Genomic DNA, 17,870 nt, shown 5'->3' with positions numbered 1-17,870 from the left:
AGAGTCTATTATGATCCTATGCAAGGGCACACCTCACTAGAGGTAAACCCAAATGCTAAAGTAGAGAGAAATCGCTTCTTTGCCAGTACCTAACACCTTGAAATAAAGGAATGACCCAACTAGACTAGATACATAGGGCTAGAGTAGATAAATTGGGTCACAGGATGTAGGCAGGACATAGCCCATCACTCCTGATCATAGGAAGGACCAGAACAAGGAGAACTGAGGGACCTGGGACCATCTCATCGTACCATCAGCAAAGGAGCAGGCCACATTCCAAAGGAGGAAGATCCAAAAACAGACCAAAGAATGTGGACCCCAGTCTCCTTTCCTTCCTCCAGAAGTGTACCTCCAATACAGAGGCTAATTGTGTCTTGATATTGTATTTTGTTCTTGACTCACACCCAACCCCCTTCTCCTGGCAGGGGATTGAAAGGGGTGTTTCCAAGTTGACTATAAAGGTTACAATATGGAACAAGAAGGTTGATTGATAGAAACCCATCACCAACACCGGCAAAAGGACACACAAGCTGTGCTGATAAAGGTCCCCTCCCTCGGTCAGTCAACAAATATGCACTCAGTGCCACCATGTGTGAGTCAGGCTCTAGGGTAGAGGGAAGAAAAAGTGGCCTTGGTAAGCTTACTGTCCAACAGGAGAGAGTAACCGGTAAGCAAGTGAATATAATCTTGTAGACAAGGGTATCCCAGACTGCCATAGAAAGTACCCTGAGAACACAGAGATGAGGCCTAGAGAGTGTGCTACAGAATAGTTGGCATTTCATCTGAGCCTTGAAAATGGGAGGCTTGGGACACCTGGGTGGCTCAGTCATATGAGCATCTAACTCTTGATTTCGGCTCCTATCATGATCTCAGGGTCTTGGGATCGAGCCCCATATCAATCGCCACGCTCAGCAGGGAGTCTGCTTGTCCCTCTCCCTCTGCTTTTCCCACCCCCGTCCCCTAAAAAATATTAATAAAATCTTTTTTTTATATATTTTATTTATTTATTTGACAGAGAGATCACAAGGAGGCAGAGAGGCAGGCAGAGAGAGAGAGAGGAGGAAGCAGGCTCCTGGCTGAGCAGAGAACCCGATGAGGGGCTCGATCCCAGGACCCTGAGACCATGACCTGAGCTGAAGGCAGAGGCTTTAACCCACTGAGCCACCCAGGCGCCCCAAAATCTTTTTTAAAATGGGAAGCTTGCCAAACAACAAGGGGAAAAGGAGAGCATAGTATTTAGTCAGCCATTCAAGATGCATTTGCACGGTCAGAGATAGATTTGTGCTTGGCCAAGCTAAAAACCTGGATTTCCCCTGTGACTAAAGCAACACACTAGTTCTGAGACCTACCGAGAAATGCTAGATCCCTGGCTGCTGGCCTTTCATAGCAGACCAGTTACTTCAGCCATTTACCTGCATATTTGGTAAGCCAAGCCAGCTGGCAATGGAATAATGGGGAAAGGGATTTACTTTACAACCAACTTGGCCACGTGAATCTTACGCCATGGAGGCTCTCTCTACCTGGTGCTTCAAATTTGGCTTCTTGAACCTCTCCAGTGAGAAAGCCACAAGGAGCATTGCCAAAAGATTCGCAATATAACAAATTTCATGTGTACTGTGAAACAAAGCCATGTTGGCTAGCCTGGGGATAAGGTGGGCTCACGTTCTACAATAAGAGACATTCTCCCCATCCGTTTCTTCAAACCCAGAGGTTAAGAGTGGCTGCTTTGGGAAACCTGGTTAAAACATGGGATCTAGTACACATGCTTTCATCTCTGTTTCCCACCAAAAAGCCACTAGGATGATAATATCTTAAAAGTATCTTTTTTTTTTTTTACTACAAAACTAAAAGAATAAGGGAGGAGGGGCCCCTGGGTGGCTCAGTGGGTTAAGCCTCTGCCTTGGGCTCAGGTCATGAACTCAGGGTCCTAGGATTGAGCCCCGAATTGGGTTCTCTGCTAGCAGGGAGCCTGCTTCCCACACCCCTCCCCGTATTTCTGCCTACTTGTGATCTCTCTCTCTCTCTCTCTCTCTCTGTTAAATAAATAAATAAAATCTTTAAAAAAAAAAAAAAGAATAAGGGAGGAAATTCAGGGATAATAAATGTGTATAAGATTTCAGAAGCGGAGAAGCAGATGAACCAGAGGTAACTGGGAACAAAGCCAGCAGGAGGGAGGAAGTCAGGAAGAAGCAAGCTTATCTGTACTGCCAATCCTAGAAAGGCTCAGGAATTGGAGACAGCAGGTGTCAGAGCTGGAAAAAGGACAAGTGATGAAAAGACTGAGAGAAGCAATTAGACCCACCCATTCTGTCTCCTACCTTACCTGCCAGACTATTAATTTTCTCCTTACCCGCACCCCGCAGGAGGATGGGAATTTATTCTCTGAAAAGATGAACAGTCAGGCTGCGAACCTGGGGATACAAGATGATGACTATTAACCTGTCTACTGAAAATGGGGATTGTGTGGAAGTCAGCATACTGTAGACCCCTGTTCTCTTCCCCTATTCTGCTCCATAATGCCATATATCTATATCTATATCTATATCTATATCTTTATCTTTATCTATATCTATATATAATAGTATTCAGATAAGGCTGCTTCTCCAGCGACACTGACCTGCTCAAGAGAAAATGCCTACAAATACTGACTTTGGGAAACCTCCAATAAAACAGGCTGGTCCTCATCTATCACCACTGTATAGTAACACTCCCTGGGCAATTAACCCCTGGTATGTACACAGAGCTTTGATCAGCATCTTAGAGCCTTAAAATACTACAATGCCTTAGTATCTTAAAAATGGATAATTGAGGATTACTTAACATATGGAGAATTCCTATAATGTGAAAGAGATCAAAACAAGCCAGTAGATAAAAGAAACTTAGAGGAAGAAGAGATAGTAAACAACAGAAGAAAACATTCTAAAAGCTGTAAATATTATCCTCAGAGTATGGCAAGATAGTTGCATCCCTAAACTGAAGAATAAGAAAGTCTAAAAAATTAATATTTGAAAAATGATAAAGAGCTCTTGTAAGTTAAAAATATGATTTTAAAACATTTAAACTCAAAACAAAACAAAACAAAACAAAAACATTTAAACTCATTGAAAAGAAATCTCCCAGAAAGAAGAATCAAAAGAAAATAAATGGGAAAGGAAAGATGAGAAATGAAAGAATCTATCAGAGTATCAACATTTGAGTAATAGGGGCTCCTGGTTGGCTCAGTCAGTTAAGCGTCTGTCTTCTGCTCGGGTTGTGAACTCAGGGTCCTGGGATAGAGCCCTGGGTCGGGCTCCCTGTTTGGCGGGAGTCTGCTTCCCCCTCTCCCTCGGCCTGTTCCCCCAACTTGTGCTCACTCTCTCTCTCTGAGATTAAAAAAAATAAATAAAATCTTTTTTAAAATTTTATATTAAGGAGGGCACATGTGGTGATGAGCTCTGGGTTTAAGCAACTAATGAATTGTTGAACACCACATCAGAAACAATGTACGATGTATCTAGTACAATGACATACTAGATGTTGGCTAACTGAACATAGTAAAAAAAATTTGAAAAATAGCCATTCCAGAGAGAGAAAGCAAAGGCAATAAAAGTGACAAGATTACTAAAGAAATAATACAAGAAAATTTCACAAAACAGAAGAATATAAGCTTCCAGACTGAAAGGGCCCCTAAGTGAATATTGAATGAAAACAAACTGCACACCAGTGTTCAAGATCATGAAATTTCAGTACACCAAGGATAAAGAAAAGATTCTAAAGCTTCCAGAGAAATGAAATTAGAGAAGAGATGACATACAAATTTCTGAAGCTGGTCAGGAATCTGAATGGCAATAATCCCCTGAAAAGCAACACTGGGCACTAGGAGACAGTGGGACATGGATTTGAACTTTGAAAGAAAATTCAGTGTAGATTCTATGCCTATCCAAGTTATCAGTGAAGTGTGAGAGTGGAAGAAAGACGTTTTCAGACATGCAAGTTCTCAAAAAATGTTCTTCCATGAGCCCTTTCTCAGGAAGCTACCGGAAAATGTGCTCCACCAAAATAAAGAAACATTTCAAGAAATAAGAAAACATGGGATCCAGGAAGTGGGAGGGTGAACACACAGAAGGCAAAGAGAAATCCCAGGATGGGATGCTGGGAATTTTCAGGGCCATAGCTATGCAGCCTTAGTTTTTTAAAAAAGCAAAACACCACAATCCAGAGATGAGCAGCACACAGGGCTCAGAAGGAAGGAAGGAAGAAAAGGAGGGGAGGGAAGAATGGATAGAATAATCTTCAACGTTAGTTAAGTTACTGAGAGATTTCTTAGTTCCTTTTTTTTTCTTTTTTTTTTTTCTTTTTTTTAGGGGAGGAGGGGCAGAGGGAGAAGGAGAGAGGAATCTCAACTCAGGGCTCGATATCAAGATCCTGAGATCATGACCTGAGCCTAAATCAAGAGTCAAACATTTAACTGACTGAGCCACCCAGATGCCCTGAGACTTCTCAGTTCTGACAGAGACTGTGGAGATTAATCAGTGATAGGTACTGACTGAGCAGTAAACTAAGACAACTAAACCTGAGGTGATTTTTAACTCCAGAAAAGAACAATTTTCACTTCAGAGAAAGGAAATGTAATTGGAGTACACCATGAGATTCAGCTGCGACTAATAGTCACAGTAAGTTAAAGCCTGAATATTGATTTGAAGGGTAGTTTAATGGTATAGAGAAGATAATGCAGGGACAGGACTCTTGGGGAAGAGCGTGAGAGTGCTAAGTTTACAAGTGCCATTGTAAAAAGCTGACAGGTAATAAATATTTAAAGCAGAAAAACAAAGAAATAATAAAAAGCGTGTTTTAAGACTTATGGATGTTAAGTACCAGAAGAAACACCCAATAGAACTAAAAGTGGGTGTGATAGTTCATTTAAAATGCCAACTTGAAGAATGCCTGGGTGGCTTAGTTGTTAAGAGTCTTTGGCTCTGGTCATGATTCCAGGGTCCTGGGATGGAGCACCACATCCACTCCCTGCTCAGCAGGAAACCTGCTTCTCCCTCTCCCACTCCCCCTGCTTGTGCTCCCTCTCTTGCCGTGTCTCTCTCTGTCAAATGAATAAATAAAGTCTTTAAAAATGCCAACTTGATTAAAGAATGGTGCCCAGATATCTAACCAAAGATGATTTCTGTGAGGGTGTTCTGGATAAGATTAATGTTTAAATCAGTGGACTTCGAGTGGCACCTGGGTGGTGGCTCAGTGAGTTAAGCATCCAATCCTTGATTTCAGTTCAGGTCATGACCTCAGGGCCATGAGATCAAGCCCCACATCGGGTCCCATGCTCAATGTGAAGTCCACTTAAGATTCTTTCACCCCATCCCTCTGCCCCTCGCCCCCCCCCCCCAATTTACATCAGTGGACTTTAGCAGCACCTGGGTGGTGGCTCAGTCATCAAGTGTCTGCCTTTGGCTCAGGTCATGATCCTGGAATCCTGGGATCAAGCCCGGTGTCAGGCTCTCGGCTCAACAGGAAGACTGCTTCTCCCTCCCACTCCCCCTGCTTGTGTTCCCTCTCTCACTGTCTCTTTCTGTCAAATAGATAAAATCTTTTAAAAAAATAAATAAAAAATGTTTTTAAATCAGTCAACCAGTGGATTTTGAGTAATGCAGATTGCTCTCCATAATGTAGGTAGGCCCCATCCCTTCAGTTGAAGGTCCTAATAGAACAAAGACTGATTTCCCCCACGCAAGGAATTCTGCCAGTAGGCAACATCAAACTTGAAATGCATCATCTGTTCTTCTGTGAGTCTTCAGCCTGATGGCTCACCCTCCAGAGTTTGGGCATAGCCACCTTCCTAATCACATGAGTTGATTCCTTTAAATAAGTCTATTTTTATATAGACACATCCTACTTGTCCTGTCTTTCTGGAGAACTTGGAGTAATCCAGTGGGAGTCACCTGGAGTGGAAATGGAGGTGAAATACTGGTCAGAAGATTGCTGTTTTCCTATTATATATCTGGTCGACATTTAGATCTTTTAGACTAGAATTATTCTTACCTTATTTGGGGAAGATAAATTTTTAAATAGTTAAAAAGAGAAGGCTGATATGCTTTATAATCACAGGGCCCTGGTTTAATTCTACTGGTGCCACTCACTGGCTGTGTGACCTTGGACAAATCTCTCTGTGCCTCAGTCTCCCCAGGTGTTAAGGCAGGTCTTGGTAGGGCCATCAGGGGGGTAAATAAACCAATGACTCTAGAATAGAACTGGGGATAGTCGGTGCTGAATAAGGGTGTTTGTTGTTAGGACAAAGATTCCTCTGTTTTCATCAACTTCCTTGGCAGGAGCTTGGGCTGTTACTTTGATTTCATCAGGATTATCGTTCCAATAAAATACACTGGTAGAAAACTCATTCTCTTGGAAAAGAGTATTGCCCTTTTAATATTTTATCCCTGACATGCTTTCTACGACAAATACACTTCAGTGTTGTAATTAAAAACCGCCAATGCAATGCATCTGTCCGTGAAGAGAGGTCAGTTCTGCCCTGCTCTCCGGGATCGATCAGTGCGGGGCTCCTGCAGCCAGTTCAGCGAATTCCTGCCCATCGCCTGCCACGCACAAATGAAAGCACTTCAGATGACCCAACGTGCACTTCTGCCACTCGGGAGACCGAATCGGGAGGCAAAGAAACGTCAGCGTGGGAGTGGCCAGGAGAAGGAGTCCAGGAGAATATGATATCCGAAGGGCAGCTGCCACCTGGGAAAGGTGGTGCTCCGTCAGAGAAACACACCAGCCTTCCCTAGAGGATGGTTCTTTGCTTTGGTGTGAAGTTATCAGAGGAGTGGTCTTCATCACGCACCGGTGGGGGTGGGGTCAGGCATGGGTTTCAGAGGGGTCTGCAAACTCCCTGAAATTATCTGCAGGCTTTGGTGTGTGTGTGTCGGGGAGCAGTATGTGACTTTCCTAGCTATTCAGAATGACCCTCAAAATGTGGCATTGCCTGAGTATGACCCGAATAAGCAGGTACTTGGAGCGCGGAGATGTCAGGGCTTGGAATGGTCACGTGTCTTGGTGGAAGCCCAGGATAGAAGGTGTCAGCCAGCCTCCTTTCGGTTTCTCTGGACTCCCCACTGTAGACCCAGCCCTGGACTCAGTCTGACCATGGGGGGATGCCTGCCACGAGCCTGGCCCTTAGCAGGAGCAACCAGGACCCCACACCACCAGGGCAGGCCCCCTTATCTACAAGGGAAGCGGGGGGAGGCGTACTTTGGGATTAGGCACACTGCAGCGTGCATTTACTTCCTACAATGCCCGTGGTTGTACAATGCCCCAGTTTCTAAAGGATGAAAATAAGGTTCAGAAAAATTCACTTGCTTAAGGGACTCGGGGTTGGGTCAGGTGGGACCTCTGGGCTGTACCCAGAACCCTGTCTTTCCGTGTCTCTGTGATACACAAGATCCTTCAGGATCCACAGTCCACCTGCTGGCTGTTTGGAATCATCTGCCGCCTTCCCCCAGGAGTACATTTTCTCCTGCCTCTAGGCATTCCCACGTGCTGTTCCCACTGCCTGGAGTTCTCCCTCACGCACTGTTGACACGAAAAAAATTTCCTCACCTTCCACACTCAGTTGAAGCTTCCTCTGTGCCCTGGGACCTTCCCCGCCCTCCTCCCAAACTCCCATTCCCCCCCACCACCACTGTACCCCTTCCCTGGTACCCCCCACACCCCCGATTTAACTCAGTCCTTCCTTCTTCTCAGCTCTTGAACCAGCAAGCACACGCTTTCATTCAAGAACATAGCACATTGATCGTTTTCTTCACTGTCCTTTCCATTAGTGTGAGAACTCAGTGAGGAAAAAATGTTTTGTTCTCTCTCCTCTTTGGAAACAATGTAAAAATCATATGCAACCTTCGCTGCCTATTCAGAACTGCTTATAATTCCTTGGCCTCTCCCACACTGTGGTTCCGCGCCCCCATACAATACCTAGTACATAGAATGCACTCAATTAAAGTGTCCGAGATATTGATAGTTGAAAGGATGGGTTTTTTTTCTTTTCCCCAAACTATCCAAAACCCCCTCCTAATCATGTTTCCTTGTCACGCTTCTCAAAAGTGTTCTGAATGAGGCACACCGGTTCAAAAGACGGCGTATTCGCTCCTGAAGCTAATTCACTGTCATTCACTGCAGGAGGGGAAGGTGGAAAGATGACAGAGCCAGACCTCTCCAGCCCTCTTGTGGCGGTGGAAAGTAGCAAGAATGCAAATGAGAGTAAGCCTCTCCAGGGAAATGGCCTCTAAAAGAAATGGCAACCAAATTAGACATGATAGATCCCTGGACATTTTTACTTCTCGACACAATTGGACAAAGCAGTGGATTGCCCGGCTCCCCGCCCTCACTGAACGGGAACTCAATGATTGCCTGTTCCATGGTCCTGTTCCTCCCTCCTCAAAAAAGAGATCTGCGGAAGGCTGGCTCCTCTCCCATTAAGGTCACCAAAGGGCTGCTGAATGTGGGGGAACAGTAACTTCAGCAAAAGGTCCAGGAAGATTTAGTGAAAATGAGCTCTGTGCTGTGGCCCTTGGTAAGGAGCACAGCTAGCAAGACCACACACGGGGAACCTGGGGCTGCCTCGCAAAGGCAAGACCAAGTCCTATCGGGTACAGAACAGCCTCCCCGGGAGCTCCAGCAAGTGAAAGAGGGAGAATCCATCATGATCATCCCTACAACTAGCAACCCAGCTACAGTGGGAGTCCAGACATTCCTGGTCGCCATTAATTTGCAGAAATTACCAGCAAAACCCAGGACTTTGTTTGATGACATGTGACAGAAGAGAAACAGTGGCAGTTTGCAACATGAAGCCTGGTCTAAAATATACTCTGCTTAAGCAGTGCCCCTGAAATATATTTTCCCTTGGTCTGGATCGACAGCAATGCCTGGCCAGACTTCCCACCCCAGTGCCTTCCGTTTTCAAACGGACTTTTCAAAGAGTTCTGTGTGTCACGAAGGTCTTCAGGCCATAGGTGGACCACTGCTCTGGACATTTCATCCAGAGAGGAACTTAAAATTGAAAGCATCTGGAGAAACCTTCCCCAGTTTTTGCTAAGGTGCCCAGAAATCAGCTGGCAACGGAATCCTTCCTCTGTCCTGTCTCAGACACGTTTATGGTTCCACGTGTTCCATCCAAATGCCTAGATTCATAGTAGGTAAAATCCCAGCCAATTCACTCCTTCTCATTTTGGAAAAGGATGTGACACATAACTCTATAAAGTTAGCCTACCACACCCGCCCCGAAAGATAGATGTGTGAACCTGAACAAGTCACTTTCTGGACTTCATTTTCTTCTCCCGCACAATCAAGAAGTGATCCACAGGGACACCTGGAACTCACTGACATTGTACATGTTGCCTGTCTGACTAGGAGCAAATTTATTTTCCAACAACTTGCTTCCTTCTGGATTTTATTGAGATGACTTTACTGATTTTATAACAATCTTGACCTTCTTCTCAACATCGCTGGGAACCCACTTAACACTATTCTAAAAAATCAAATCTTCAAAAAACAAAAACGAGAAGAGATACATATGAGAAATTCAAGCAAAATAAAACAGTGCACAGAGATACATATGATAAATTCAAGCAAAATAAAACAGTACACAGAAGAAAATCATCCTGAATACAATTATCTAGATATTAGGCATCACCGATCTTGTCAAACATTCTAGACATCCCTTTGTGCATGTCTTCAGAGAGAAGCGTGCATAGGTAAATGGAAATTATTTTCCAAAAATGGGATTATAGTTTCTATGTTCCTGTTGGTAAAATAACCAAATTTAACATTATTTTGTAATTTAACATAAAAAGGAAATTAAAGTGAAATCGAAAATGCTCTATCAGTCAAAATACATAGTGACAAATGGTCACAACATTCTTGTCAACTCATGGGTTGGGTCTGTAACTGCTTTGACCAATAGAATACCATGGAAGGGATGCTGTTTGGATTCCAAGCCTCACCTTTAAGAGAAGTAACAGTTTCTACTCCCTCCCTCTTGGGATCTAGACATCATGCTCTAAGGAAGCCCAAGCAGCTCCACAGAAAGGTCAACAAGAAGGGAAATTGAGGCTCCTTGCCAACAGCCACAACTGAGGTCCCAGCAAACAGAGAGAGTGAACTTTCGCCAGCCCTGTGAGTGAGCCATCTTGGAAGGGACTCCTCCAGCCCCAGGCGCCACCAGGCGTGGGAGAGATTAACTGCTCCCACTCTGAGTTGTGCTCAAATTGCCAAATTGTGATCAATACATGATTACTGTTGTTTCAAACCACTACGTTTTGAGATAGCTTGTGATACCATGCTAGATAGCTGAAACAAAATCCCTCTGCAGTCAAGAAAAAGATGCAAGGTTTAAGAGTTGGAGTTTCTTAGTTATGTATTTCACATTGGAAAGTCTCAATTGACTCTAGCTATTAAAAAAAAAAATCCAGGGTTAGTTAGTCTTGGTTCCATATTTAAATGATAAAATGTTTACTATGTGATTTTTCATCACATCCCCTCAATTCCTAATTTCTATGATTTGGTTCATTCACTTTGTTGCTGGATTTTAACCTCGAGTGCCCACCTCCAAAAAAAAGTTCATGGACACGATCAAATACCATTTCCCTAATTGTTCTGCTCTCCCTGTCCTTTTGCTTTGTATTTATTATTATCTAAAGGCTTTCCTTTCTGCCAACTGTTCCCAATTAGTCATAGAGTTAGAATGAAATAATGTTGAATTGTACAACGGGAAAGTTATTTTCTTTTCACATTCCTTCAGTTCTGTTTAAATCAAAGAGTCTTGGGTGGTGCCTTGCTGGCTGGGTTAGTAGAGTATATGACTCTTGATCTCGGGGTTATAAGTTTAAGCCCTATGTTAGGTGTAGAGATTATTTAAAAGTAAAAATCATAGGGGCGCCTTGGTGGCTCAGTTAAGCATCGGACTCTTGATTTCAGCTCAAGTCATGATCTCAGGGTTGTGGGATTAAGCCCCATATTGGGCTCTGCACTCAGCAAGGAATCTGCTTGAGATTCTTTCCCCTCCCTATATCTCTCCCCCATGATCAAACTCTCTCTCTCAAATAAATAAATCTTTTAAAAAAATAAAAATCTTTAAAAAACTTAGTTTGGCATTAGTGTACCTTCACCATATTTCCAAATGTATGTAACCTTCCTTTTTAACAGTGAGGTCAAGTTTTAGGACCTTTAACAAGCAACAATATAGAACTAGAATTTAGTCATATTAATGTACTTTAATTATATCTATTTTATTCTTTTTTTTTTAAAGATGTTATTTATTTATCAGAGAGAGAAGGGGAGAGAGCGAGCACAGGCAGACAGAATGGCAGGCAGAGGCAGAGGGAGAAGCAGGCTCCCCGCCAAGCAAGGAGCCCGATGTGGGACTCAATCCCCGGACGCTGGGATCATGACCTGAGCCGAAGGCAGCGGCCCAACCAACTGAGCCACCCAGGCGTCCCATATCTATTTTATTCTATTTCTGAAGAGTTATATTGGGTTTCCACCTACTGTGGTGATACGAAGTTTCCTTTTAAAATAAATTTCTTGGGTTAAAAAAGTGATTTAAGGAAAATATTAAGTACACTATATAGAACAGATGGCACTTGAATATGGCACAATTAAGTCTGTGATACATGAAACTTGGCCTTTAGAGAAAACTTTTCTTTATCCTCTTAAAGAGTCAGGACTCTTAACTCTTTAAAAAAAAATGTTAAAAATCTGTTCCATGGCTGTACTCCAGCCAACGGGCACATCCTCTCCCCTGTGATGGGGAGTCCTAGAAGCTATGCTTCAATGTCAGCCCCAAATTGTTCATTCCCCACTTCAGTCACCTGTCTTCCCAATATCTCTTGCCACCCACCAAGTGAGAAGCCAGGTGACGAAAAGGGAAGGTATCTGTGAGGTCAGCCTTGTCAACACCAGGAGAGGAACTTTGCCTCGAATGTCCCTTTGCTCTTCTACTTGGCTTCCTGAATCCCACCCCAGCCCCAGCATCTTGTCTTCTTTCTTTTGTCTTCAAGAAAGCTCGTTTCTATCTGTTGTGGGGATGACTAGGCTGGTGTGGTTGTGATTATTCCATCTCCTCTCTTTTTTGTTCCCTTAGGCTGGGGACTGTCTTCTACCCACTCTTTCCGGATGCTTCCCCGCTTCTCCTCTTCACTTCCTCTGACCACATCTGTCCAGACTGAGAGCTGATTAGACAACTTTCAGAGTTGTTTTGACTCCTACTCTTTCCCCAGTTACAATTCCGGTTGATTGGGACAGAACCTCACTGAGCTGCACCAGAATCTTCCATTTCCTTCTTCGACCATCTAATTTGGGAGTTTGTGGCATAAATCTGTAACCCTATCATTGTTCAGGCGGTGTCCGTGAACTTTTTTTGGTACTACAGTTTCCACTGGTTTTTACATTTAATCTTTTTTTTCTCTCCTTCTTTCTTTGGCAAGATCTTTATGACCATTTGAGCTACATTTGGTCTAACCAAAGTGTTGGCCAACATCTGGGGGCACAATCAAAATAAAAAGCCCCTGAGTCTCCCACAAGCTTTGGCAAGGCATTGTGGTTAGTGGAAAGTTTATAGACTGGATCTGAAGCCCCGCCCTGTTGCTCCTGGCTATGTGACTTAGAGCAGGGCACTGAACTCATTCATTCTCTACTTCTGTCCCCACAAAGTGGCTGACATGCCTGTCCAATAACAACGACTCAGGAGATGTTAGTCCCTTTTCCACTTCCTTCTTTTCTGCCAAATTTTCTGTGTCAGGACTGGCCAGATACAGAGGTAGTGAAAGCCAGATCTGCTGTTTGTTCTAGGGACAAGGGATGCAGGAGTGAGTATAAGGACTGATGTGAATCCAGATTAATCCATGGGCAGAGAACCAGCCCCCAGTTTCCTGCCTCTTAAAGAGCCTTGAGAGTCACACGTGGCTCAGAGCCCTCCTGGACGGAGCACATTCCATTCTCGGGCCTTGAAAATGAGGAGATTGAGTCAAAGTCATGTGAAAGATAAGGAAAAGCCTTGACTGGGGTGATTCTAGAAGGAACGCAGATGCTGAAGGAGGTAGTTGCGTCCAATCAGCGCTCTGGTTTTTCAGGTTCTCCAGGCACCTTCTCTCTTTCTGTCCCTCAGTCAAACATGCAACCACACACACACGTTTACACATCAACACACGGTCACATCCACATGTACACACACATACAAGCTCTCACACACAGACACATACATGTTCACACTCACTTCCAGACACGCTGGTGCACACACGGGCACGCACACTCTCACTCACTCAAACACACACTCCTGTTCAACTCTTTGCCCTATTAAAAGAAAAAAGAAACCACTCCTGCTCTTTAGACATCAGGAAACAATATGTTTTCAGCCACAGAAATACTCTGAAATGTTATCCCATCTGTCATCATAGTGGTCTGGGAAGTAGCCAACACAATTAAAATGCAAGGACAAGGGCACCCCAGCGGCTCAGTCAGGTAAGCGGCAGACTGGATCTCAGCTCAGGTCATGATTTCAGGGTCATGATCACAGGGTCGTGGGTTGGAGCCAAGCTCTGCCTCTGGCTCTGCACTCAGTGGGGAGTCTGCTTGTCCCCTTCCCTCTGCTCGTCCGCTCACTCTCTCCCTCAAACAAATACATAAATAGAATCTTTTTAAAAATAAATAAAATGCAGGGACAGCCAACTCCTGGGTCCTACCAATGACAAAATTTACAGTCCACTAAAAATACATAAATCCTACAAAACCAAACCCCAGATTTTCTAGTCAAGTTTTGTAAAGCTCAAATACGATCATATTTATCCCAGGTAGTAGAAGCCAAGTTCATTAAAATTACTCGTTAACCTAATTAGGTGACTGAGCATAGCATCCATGCTGGGCTGGAGGATGGGTGGTTCTCATTTCCCCGAGAGCCACTGCGGACATGATTGATTTGAGAAAGCTGCATCTTCAATTAGTGTGAATTGGGGAGTATCTGATTTATCACAGGTGCCTAAGATGCTGTAACCAAAGTATCATTACACCCAGAGAGCCTTTAAAGTTCCCATGAACCAAATCAGCCATAAGACTGTGTCACTGGGCAGACACAATTGACATTGCCTCCTTACCCTGTGATGTCTTGCACTTCACTGAGATGCTTCCCCTCCCCCCCATCCTTTTGGTGTGTGCTCTGGAAATCTCAGCAAGAATGCTGCTACATCTAATCCAGACATAAATCTAATATATATATATGTAAGAGTCCTGGCTGAGCCAATCCAGGTTGCTGTCACAGAGCTGGTGGGCTAGGCCCCCCGTGGGGTCTCTTCGCCCAGGCTGGTGGTGGGAGGCATTTGGGGGCGAGGAGTGCTTGTAGTCGTCACAGAGGGGCAGAGCAACAGAAGGGAAAAGGTAGCTTCCATCCCTGCCACAACGTCCTCACATGGGCTGGCTCCTGCCCGCCCGTGTTGGCTAACAGACTTGACTGGATCTCCTGTGGAGAGAGAAGTTAGGACAGGAAGCCAGAGGAGCAGCTTTCATGAAAGTTCTGGCAAAATTCTGGGCACAGCTGAGGTGGAAGCACGCAAGCTCCACCAAGGAGGGCCAGAGGGATCATGACCCCTGTTTCCACCACAACATGGCAGTGGGGTCTGGCAGGCTCTGTGAAGCTGCAAGAATGATTGGTGACAATTTCTGTCATGACGGCAGAAGACTCAGTCTCTCGAGGGCCACCAGCAACCATAGAGACTGGTAGTCTCCCCTGGGGCTTCCATGAGAAGATCAAGCAAAAGAACTTGAGGAGACTCTTAACTTATGAGTTATCCCTGGAGACTCACAGAAACCCTGGGCGCACTGAACGTCTGGTGGGTGGAAATCCTTCCTTCTTCCAGACAAGTTCCGATGTCGATGCCAGTGTCACCTCTTTTGTTCCATCCACCAAGTGAAACCTCGGATGTTCAGATACACACACGCCACAATCAGTACATAAATGCCCAAACCTGTATGAGGCGCTCGCTGGCTCCTGGGAACACAGCTGGACTCCATCTCCCAGACTCCCCTGCAGTCAGGTGTCTCCAAGGGACCCACCCTGGCAAATAGAATGTAAACAGGAAAAATATGGCCGCTTCCAGCCCCAGCCCATAATAATCTCCCACCTATTGTGACATGTTTCTTTTCCCATCTCTTAGCTAACTGGAGAGGACTCCAAGAACCTAGATAGAGGAGGGCACACAGTGTGGCTCACAGGATGGAAGGAGCCCAACCCCTGAGTTTTTCCGCAGAGAAAGGCACCTGGCCACAAATACTCACAGTGGTGGAACACAGGCAAAAAAATAAACTTCTACGGTGCTAAGCCACGGAGATGTGGGGGTTGATTATTGTAAAAGCCGGTGTTGCTTACCTTACCTATTATACCATAAAAATATTATCAGCCCCAGCTGTGAGGAGGAAAGTGCAATTCCCAGGAGTTAAGTCAGCGGTTCTCAACCGGCAGTGATTTTGACCCCCAGGGCACAGGTTGCAATGCCTAAAGACATCTTGACCGTCACAACTCGGGGAGGGGGCCGTGTGTGCTCCTGGCACCCAGGCAGGGGTGGTTCTACTCATCCTACAGAGCCCTGGGTGGCTCCATAACAAAAAATTATCTGACCCAAAATGTTGATTGTGCTGAGGTTTAAAAATCCTAGGATAACCAACTTGTCCAAGATCACTGAACTAGGAGTAGGTGGCTCCTAACCCCAGTTCTTTCTCAACATCAGGTTGTCCCTTTACCTGGAAACTCGGGGATAAGCTACCATGTTCTTGCATCTGGTGTCCCCATATCAGTTCTTCATACGTATCTGACAGGAACATTCTCTCCTGGGGCCAAAAAGAATCAAGTTGAGAAATAATAAATACACATACATACATATATATATCTTAATAAGTTTAGGGTTTTTTTTTTTTTAAGATTTTATTTATTTATTTGACAGACAGAGATCACAAGTGGGCAGAGAGGCAGACAGAGGGGGGGTGGGAAGCAGGCTCCCTGCTGAGCAGAGAGCCCGACATGGGGCTCCATCCCAGGACCCTGAGACCATGACCTGAGCCAAAGGTAGAGGCTTTAACCAACTGAGCCACCCAGGCGCCCCAAGTTTAGGGTTTGTTTTTTTTTTAGATTTTATTTATTTATTTGAAAGCGAGCACACAAGCAGGGGAGCAGCAAAGGGAGAAGCAGACTTCCCACTGAGCAGGGAGTTGGATGTGGGACTCCACCCCAGGATCCTGAGATCATGACCTGAGCCTTAGACAGATGCCTAACCCACTGAGCCCTCCAGCCCCAATATTTTAATGGGTTTTAAGGAAGACTAACACTGGTGTTCCCTTCCTAATCAACAGTGACCAGAAAACAAGTGCTTGAAAATAAATGAACGTTTGCGGTCATAACCACATGCCAAGCCTCAGGAACCACAGGTTGAAGGTCTTTCCATTTCACTGCCTAGGTTCTTACAACCTTCTACATTACCCAACAAACAACCAATTTTTTTCTGCTTCTAGAAGCAATATATATTTTTTAAGACATCACTAAACAATAAGAAGTTTCCTATATTCCATCAGCTTGAGGAAGTCAAGGTACTTCCATTCATTTCTTTTCCATGTTTCTATGTGAGGATACTTCCAGATGAAATTAGCGTTTGAACCCACAGACTCATTAAATTGTCCTTCTAGTAGGGTGGGCACCATCCAATCCACGGAGGGCCTGAATAGAAGAAAAGGTAGAGGAAGCAGGGATTTGTCTCCTTTCTCTGTCTGCCCCACGGTTGAGCTGGAATGTCTCATGGCATCTTCTCCTGCCCCCAGACGAGCTTTTACACCATCTCGATCTCCCTTGATTCTCTGACCTTCAGCCTCAGACAGAATTATATCACAGGTTTCCAGCTTACAGACAGCAGATCGTGGGACTTCCTACCCTTCCTAATTGCGTGAGCCAGTTCCTTATAAGAAATTATCATATATATATATATATATGTGTGTGTGTGTATGTATATATATATATATCCTATTTGATATATATATCCTATATATATATATATATATATATATCCTATATATATACATATATATATATATATATATATACACATCCTATTTGTTCCTTTTTTTTCTAATGGAATGTTTCATGAGTCATCCTTACACAGAGGCCATGCTAATCTTCTCTGTATTGTTCCAATTTTAGCACTGCCGAAGCAAGCGCAATCCCCTATATATCACGTTTCTTGGAGAGCCTTGACTAACACAGCCAACATTTCTATATATTTAAGGAAGATGAGACATAGGCACACGTACACACATCCATGCATACACACACATATTAGAGACTGCTGGAACAAACTTGTGTTCTCCTCCTCCTCCTGAGAGCACATGGAGAATATATTTCCCAGCATGCATTACGGGTGGATGTGGTCATCTGACTAAGGCTAGCCATTGCAACATGAACAGAAAGGATGTGCTCTTATCTGAGGCCTGGGTGGGAGGACCTCTCATACCTGCTGCTCCATGTTCTTTTCTCCTTCTAGCTGGTTGGCATGGAGGCAACCACACGTTGAGAATGATGGAGATTTTTTCACTCTGAGTACTGCATGACTGTTTGGAAGGGAGTCACCCCAAGAACCTGTTCACCTGCTCAGGTTCGCTGTGTACACAAGAAATATACTTCCTCTGTGTACATTTGGGGCCTGTTTGTTATACTGGATAACATACCGCCCTGAAACTTGCTTCTTTCACTTAAAAATATATCTCAAACACATCTCCATGTTGGTACATATACCGTATTTTTTATAAGGCATACTTTATTCCCCATAATTTAACTTTTCTGAAATTGGGAGATTATCTCATATTTGAGA

General features: G+C 44.3%; 1 pseudogene; it reads right to left on the bottom strand.

Moving 5' to 3' along the window:
* Positions 1 to 17,128: 17,128 nt before the first annotated feature.
* LOC123392566 lies at positions 17,129 to 17,223 on the bottom strand (annotated as a pseudogene).
* Positions 17,224 to 17,870: the final 647 nt, after the last annotated feature.

This window comes from Mustela putorius, unplaced genomic scaffold, assembly GCF_011764305.1.
Source record: "Mustela putorius furo isolate JIRA1106 unplaced genomic scaffold, ASM1176430v1.1 tig00000585_pilon_pilon_pilon, whole genome shotgun sequence".
Taxonomy (NCBI): Eukaryota; Metazoa; Chordata; class Mammalia; order Carnivora; family Mustelidae; genus Mustela; species Mustela putorius.
Note: the sequence above shows the minus strand (reverse complement) of the source record. Positions and strands in the feature narration are given on the sequence as shown.